Here is a 7,500-nt window from a genome sequence, read left to right on the forward strand (position 1 = left end):
ATAATAATAATATTGAAATAAATATCTCCCATAAAAACAATAAAAACTTTAACAAAAGTTGTAGAGAAATAAGATAGAATGGTGTGCCCGAGTGTACCCTCAAGCAAGAGAACTCTAATCAACGACAGTGGAAGACCATGGTACAGAGGCTATGGCACTAGCCAAGATTAGAGCACAATGGTTTGATTTTGAAGTGTCCTTCTCCTGGAAGAGCTGCTTACCATAGCTAAAGAGTCTCTTCTACCCTTAAATTGCAATTAATATACTATTACTATTATTTGCCAAGCTACAACCCTAGTTGGAAAAGCAGGATGCAATACGCCCAAGGTACCCAACAGGTAAAATAGCTCAGTGAGGAAAAGAAATAAGAAATAAACTAGAAGAGAAGTTTAAGAACAATATCAACATTAAAATAAATCTTTCATATATAAAATATAAAAACTCAAAATAAGAGGAAGAGAAAAAAGATAGAATAATATGCCTCAGCGTACCCTCAAGCAAGTGCACTCTACCCCAAGACAGAGACTACGGCACTACCCTAGACTAGAGAGCAAAATTAAAATAGGATACCGACATGAAACACTAATTATATAATATTCTAGAAAACTAAAATGCCTTTTTTTTCTTCCAAAGAAATATTTCCGTTTCGTGCATCACCCAACGAAATATTTCCGTTTTGTGTATCATCCAACAAAATATTTCCGTTCCCTATATCATTAATGTATCACCCATCGAAATATTTCCGCTTCCTGTATAATCCAACGAAATATTTCCGTTTCCTGTATCATCCAACGAAATATTTCCGTTTCCTGTATCATCCAACGAAATATTTCCGTTTCATGTATCATCCACTGAAATATTTCCGTTTCCTGTATCATCCAACGAAATGTTTCCGTTTCCTGTATCATCCAACGAAATATTTCCGTTTCATGTATCATCCAACGAAATATTTCCGTTTCCTGTATCATCCAACGACATGTTTCCGTTTCCTGTATCATCCAACGAAATATTTCCGTTTCATGTATCATCCAACGAAATATTTCCGTTTCCTGTATCATCCAACGACATGTTTCCGTTTCCTGTATCATCCAACGAAATATTTCCGTTTCCTGTATCATCCAACGAAATGTTTCCGTTTCCTGTATCATCCAACGACATGTTTCCGTTTCCTGTATCATCCAACGAAATATTTCCGTTTCATGTATCATCCACTGAAATATTTCCGTTTCCTGTATCATCCAACGAAATGTTTCCGTTTCCTGTATCATCCAACGAAATATTTCCGTTTCATGTATCATCCACTGAAATATTTCCGTTTCCTGTATCATCCAACGAAATATTTCCGTTTCCTGTATCATCAAACGAAATATTTCCGTTTCATGTATCATCCATCGAAATATTTCCATTTCCTGTATCAAGCAACAAAATATTTCCGTTTCCCGTATCAGGCAACAAAATATTTCCGTTTCCTGTATCACGCAACGAAATATTTCCGTTTCCTGTATCACGCAACGAAATATTTCCGTTTCCTGTATCACGCATGGAAATATTTCTATTTCCTGTATCACCCATATAAATATTTCCGTGTCCCGTATCACCCAACGAAATATTTCCGTTTCCTGTATCACCCAACGAAATATTTCTGTTTCCTATATCATCCAACGAAATATTTCCGTTTCTTGTATCATCCAACGACATATTTCCTTTTCCTGTATCAACCAACGAAATATTTCCGTTTCCTGTATCATCCAACGAAATATTTCCGTTTCCTGTATCATCCAACGAAATATTTCCGTTTCATGTATCATCCACTGAAATATTTCCATTTACTGTATCATCCAACGAAATATTTCCGTTTCCTGTATCATCCAAGGAAATATTTCCGTTTCCTGTATCACGCAACGAAATATTTCCATTTCCTGTATCACGCAACGAAATATTTCCGTTTCCCGTATCACGCAAAGAAATATTTCCGTTTCCCGTATCACGCAACAAAATATTTCCGTTTCCCGTATCACGCAACGAAATATTTCCGTTTCCCGTATCACGCAATGAAATATTTCCGTTTCCCATATCACGCAACGAAATATTTCCGTTTCCCGTATCACGCAAAGAAATATTTCCGTTTCCTGTATCACGCAATGAAATATTTCCATTTCCTGTATCACGCAATGAAATATTTCCGTTTCCTGTATCACGCAACGAAATATTTCCATTTCCTATATCACGCAACGAAATATTTCCGTTATCTGTATCACCCAACGAAATATTTCCGTATCATGTATCACCAAACAAAATATATCTGTTTCCAGTATCATCCAACGAAATATTTCCATTTCCTATATCACCCAATGAAATATTTCCGTTATCTGTTCCACCCAACGAAATATTTCCGTTTCATGTATCACCAAACAAAATATATCTGTTTCCAGTATCATCCAACGAAATATTTCCGTTTCCTGTATCATCCAACGAAATGTTTCCGTTACCTGTATCATCCAACGAAATTTTTGTTTCCTGTATCACCCAACGAAATATTTCCGTTACCTGGATCACCCAACGAAATATTTCCGTTTCATGTATCATCCAACAAAACATATGTTTCCAGTATCATCCAACGAAATATTTCCGTTACCTGTATCACCCAAAGAAATATTTCCATTTAATGTATCACCCAACAAAATATATCGGTTTCCAGTAACACCCAATGAGATATTTCCGTTTCCTGTATCATCCAACAAAATATTTCCGTTTCCTGTATCACGCAACGAAATATTTCCGTTTCCTGTATCACGCAAGGAAATATTTCTATTTTCTGTATCACCCATATAAATATTTCCGTGTCCCGTATCACCCAACGAAATATTTCCGTTTCCTGTATCACCCAACGAAAAATTTCTGTTTCCTATATCATCCAACGAAATATTTCCGTTTCTTGTATCATCCAACGACAAATTTCCTTTTCCTGTATCAACCAACGAAATATTTCCGTTTCATGTATCATCCACTGAAATATTTCCATTTACTGTATCATCCAACAAAATATTTCCGTTTCCTGTATCATCCAATGAAATATTTCCGTTTCCTGTATCACGCAACGAAATATTTCCATTTCCCGTATCACGCAACAAAATATTTCCGTTTCCCGTATCACGCAACGAAATATTTCCGTTTCCCGTATCACCCAACGAAATATTTCCGTTTCCCGTATCACCCAACGAAATATTTCCGTTTCCCGTATCACGCAACGAAATATTTCCGTTTCCCGTATCACGCAACGAAATATTTCTGTTTCCCGTATCACGCAACGAAATATTTCCGTTTCCCGTATCACGCAACGAAATATTTCTGTTTCCTGTATCACGCAACGAAATATTTCCGTTTCCTGTATCACGCAATGAAATATTTCCGTTTCCTGTATCACGCAACGAAATATTTCCGTTTCCTGTATCACGCAAAGAAATTTTTCCGTTTGCTGTATCACGCAACGAAATATTTCCATTTCCTGTATCACACAATGAAATATTTCCGTTTCCTGTATCACGCAACGAAATATTTCCATTACCTATATCACGCAACGAAATATTTCCGTTATCTGTATCACCCAACGAAATATTTCCGTATCATGTATCACCAAACAAAATACATCTGTTTCCAGTATCATCCAACGAAATATTTCCATTTCCTGTATCACCCAACGAAATATTTCCTTTATCTGTACCACCCAACGAAATATTTCCGTTTCATGTATCACCAAACAAAATATATCTGTTTCCAGTATCATCCAACGAAATAATTCTGTTTCCTGTATCATCCAACGAAATGTTTCCGTTACCTGTATCATCCAACGAAATTTTTGTTTCCTGTATCACCCAAAGAAATATTTCCGTTACCTGGATCACCCAACGAAATATTTCCGTTTCATGTATCACCCAACAAAACATATGTTTCCAGTATCATCCAACGAAATATTTCCGTTACCTGTATCACCCAACAAAATATTTCCATTTCATGTATCACCCAACAAAATATATCTGTTTCCAGTATCACCCAATGAGATATTTCCATTTCCTGTATCATCCAACGAAATATTTCCGTTTCCTGTATCATCCAACGAAATGATTCCGTTTCCTGTATCACCCAACGAAATATTTCCGTTTCATGTATCATCCAACGAAATATTTCCGTTTCCTGTATCATCCAACGAAATATTTCCGTTTCCTGTATTACCTAACGAAATATTTCTATTTCCTGTTTCACCCAACTAAATATTTCCATTTCCAGTATCGTCCAACGAAATATTTCCATTTCCTGTATCACCCAGCAAAATATTCCCGTTTCCTGTATCATCCAACCAAATATTTCCGTTTCCTGTATCACCCAACGAAATATTTCCGTTTCCTTTATCACCTACAGAAATATTTTTGTTTTCTGTATCACCCAACGAAATATTTCCGTTTCCTGTATCACCTAATGAAATATTTCCATTTCCTTTATCACTCAACGAAATATTTCCATTTCCTTTATCATCCAATGAAATATTTCCGTTTCTTGTCACGCATCGAAATATTTCTTCCTGTATCATCCAATGAAATATTTCCGTTTCATGCATCACCTAACGAAATATTTCCATTTCTTGAATCACCCAACGAAATATTTCCGTTTCCTGTATCAGCAAAAGAAATATTTCCGTTTCCTGTATCAGCCAAAGAAATATTTCCGTTTCCTGTATCAGCAAAAGAAATATTTCCGTTTCCTGTATCAGCAAAAGAAATATTTCCGTTTCCTGTATCATCCAACGAAATATTTTTGTTTCCTGTATCATCCAAAGAAATATTTCCGTTTCCTGTATCATCCAATGAAATAGTTCCGTTTCCTGTATCACACAATGAAATATTTCCATTTCCTTCAAAATATTTCCGTTTCCTGTATAACCTAACAAAATATTTACGTTTCCTTCAAAATATTTCCGTTTCCTGTTTCACCTAACAAAATATTTCCGTTTCATGTCACGCATCAAAATATTTTTACCTGTATCATCCAACGAAATATTTCCGTTTCCTGTATCATCCAATGAAATATTTCTGTTTCCTTCAAAATATTTCCGTTTCCTGTTTCACCCAACAAAATATTTCCGTTTCCTGTTTCACCCGAATATTTCCGTTTCCTTCAAAATATTTCCGTTTCCTGTTTCACTCAACAAAATATTTCCGTTTCTTGTCACGCATCGAAATATTTTTCCTGTATCATCCAGCAAAATATTTTCGTTTCATGCATCACCCAACGAAATATTTCCGTTTCCGGTATCATCCAACGAAATATTTCCGTTTCATGTATCACCCAACTAAATATTTGCTTCTTATATAACCTAAAAAAAATATTTCCATTTCCTGTTTCACCCAACGAAATATTTCCATTTCCTCTATCACCTAATGAAATATTTCCATTTCCTGTTCCACCCAACAAATTATTCCCATTTCCTGTATCCCCCAACGAAATACTTCCGTTCCACGTATTCCCCAAATACGCACTAACTTCTAAAAACCGACCCTAAAAATCATCCCAAAGAGAAGATTACTGCATATTTTTCCTTAAACTAATGACGGCTTAACTTGCCCCCACCCTTAAATCCCCGAAGTTATGTGAATCCAAGAACGGCCACACTGGGGCCGTTTGGCGTCCAATACTCATTTCTGCTTGAGCTATTACCATACTGATGACGAACAATTACGGATAAAAAAACCCTGGGTAATTTAACAGTTGTTTCCCCTCTGATTTGAGGGTTTGCTGCGTGACTGTTAATACGCCAGGGGGCAGATGTGTTTTTTATTTATGAGGGATTGCAAGATCCGCAATTTAAGGGGAAAAGGGAGACTTTTGATGTCGTAAAAGTCACAAAACAATCAAGTATATCCGTATTCGTCATCTAATCCCCTCTGTCTGTTTGTCTGTCTTGAAGATAGAGATAATAAAAATTAAAGATATTTTTAAATAAATTAGATAAAATTATGTCTGTCTGCCTGTCTTCGAGAAAGACTTAATAAAAAAAATAAAAGCTATCTTTAAAGACATTAGATAAAATTAGGCGCAGGCAGGAAGGCCTGCCTGCCTGGTAGGGGCAAGGAACAATGCCCTAGAGACTGACCATATATACATATGATCAGCGCCCAAGATCCCCCTCCACCCAAACTAGGACCAAGGAAGGCCAGGCAACGGCTGCCGATGACTCAGCAGATAGACCTAGAGGATCACAAGGATGGTGAGGTTGAAGTAACCAAAGAAACTAACGAGTTTGAGCGGGACTCGAACCCCAGTCTAACGTTCACCAGTCAGGGATGTTACCAAATCGGCCACCATCAATATAAATAATTACGGGTTCCTTGTTATTGAAAACTTGGTGATAATAAAGAGGACCAAATTACCATTATCTCGCAATTCAAATTCAATTAGTGAATTAAATCATTTCTTCATATTTCAACACATGGATCCACAAGAAAGATGTGTCCTAAAATCAACGAAAATTGACAAATATACAATAAAAAATTAAACCAATAATAAGCGATACACCGATCTAAAAGTTCAGCAAAGAAAAATATCTAACTAGGCTATTCTAAACTAGAACAGGCACTCAGTACAGCGCATACCTTCGCCTATATCATGTTCTATATCACAAGATAGAAAACTGAATTATGCACATTTTGGTATCACTTTCATGCAAATCAGATAAAAATTGATCAAAATAATGCAAGAGGAATGTTTTGACCTTTTCGTGACCTTGACCTTTGACCCAATTGCTTCCAAAATCAAATCAAATAGTCCTTGGATCATGGTCAATCCTTCCGCCAAAATTTCACGAGATTCGGTCAAATAGATCCTTGGACATGATATGTCGTACAACGTTAGTGGCATTTTTAAATTTATATCAGAAGCAGGTCTTCCTCATGCTAGTTAACTTTTAAAACATATTTACTTTTCTGGTTTTAATTGAATATTCTTTTAATCTTTATTTATAAATAAATGATATCGGCGTCAATGACCTTCGATGTCAAGATACCAGAGAACTTCAAATCCTTCATTCATTCGGTCAAATAGTTTTAGAGTTAAGCGAGTCACAAAGTAACAAACATGAATAAATACACGCCTATTAAAACGTTAAAATAGCTTCCAGATGAATAAAATCAATGAAAAACTCTATTGAAACAGCATCTGAAACGTTAAAATCGCTTCCAGATGAATAAAATCAATGCAAAAACTCTGAAACAGCATCTGAAACGTTAAAATCGCTTCCAGATGAATAAAATGAATGCAAAAACTCTATTGAAACAGCATCTGAAACGTTAAAATCACTTCCAGATGAATAAAATCAATGAAAAAACTCTATTGAAACAGCATCTGAAACGTTAAAATCGCTTCCAGATGAATAAAATCAATGAAAAAACTCTATTGAAACAGCATCTGAAACGTTAAAATCGCTTCCAGATGAATAAAATGAATGCAAAC

This window comes from Palaemon carinicauda, chromosome 9, assembly GCF_036898095.1.
Source record: "Palaemon carinicauda isolate YSFRI2023 chromosome 9, ASM3689809v2, whole genome shotgun sequence".
Classification (NCBI taxonomy): domain Eukaryota; kingdom Metazoa; phylum Arthropoda; class Malacostraca; order Decapoda; family Palaemonidae; genus Palaemon; species Palaemon carinicauda.